This window comes from Mugil cephalus, chromosome 2 (assembly GCF_022458985.1).
Source record: "Mugil cephalus isolate CIBA_MC_2020 chromosome 2, CIBA_Mcephalus_1.1, whole genome shotgun sequence".
In the NCBI taxonomy this organism is placed as follows: domain Eukaryota; kingdom Metazoa; phylum Chordata; class Actinopteri; order Mugiliformes; family Mugilidae; genus Mugil; species Mugil cephalus.
Genome location: NC_061771.1, coordinates 28,461,705 through 28,461,968, shown reverse-complemented (window position 1 = coordinate 28,461,968; position 264 = coordinate 28,461,705).

Below are 264 nucleotides of genomic sequence, written 5' to 3'. Positions count from 1 at the left end.
TTCCGGTTTCAAAATAAAATTGAACTGTCAAAAGTCAAATAAACAGATTTAACTGAATACAACCGATTAAATCAAAACTCTGCTTGCTCAGACCAAAATAAATAATCTTGGTTATTCTATACTTCATTCATTTATAACTTGAAACTGGACCGCAATCTCCTTTCCCACTTGGAAAAAAAGGCCAGGGATTTCAGGTCTCTGAAATAACCAAGAGATGCAGAATGACTTGGTTATCAGCTGTAAACCGACCAGACCTCACTAACA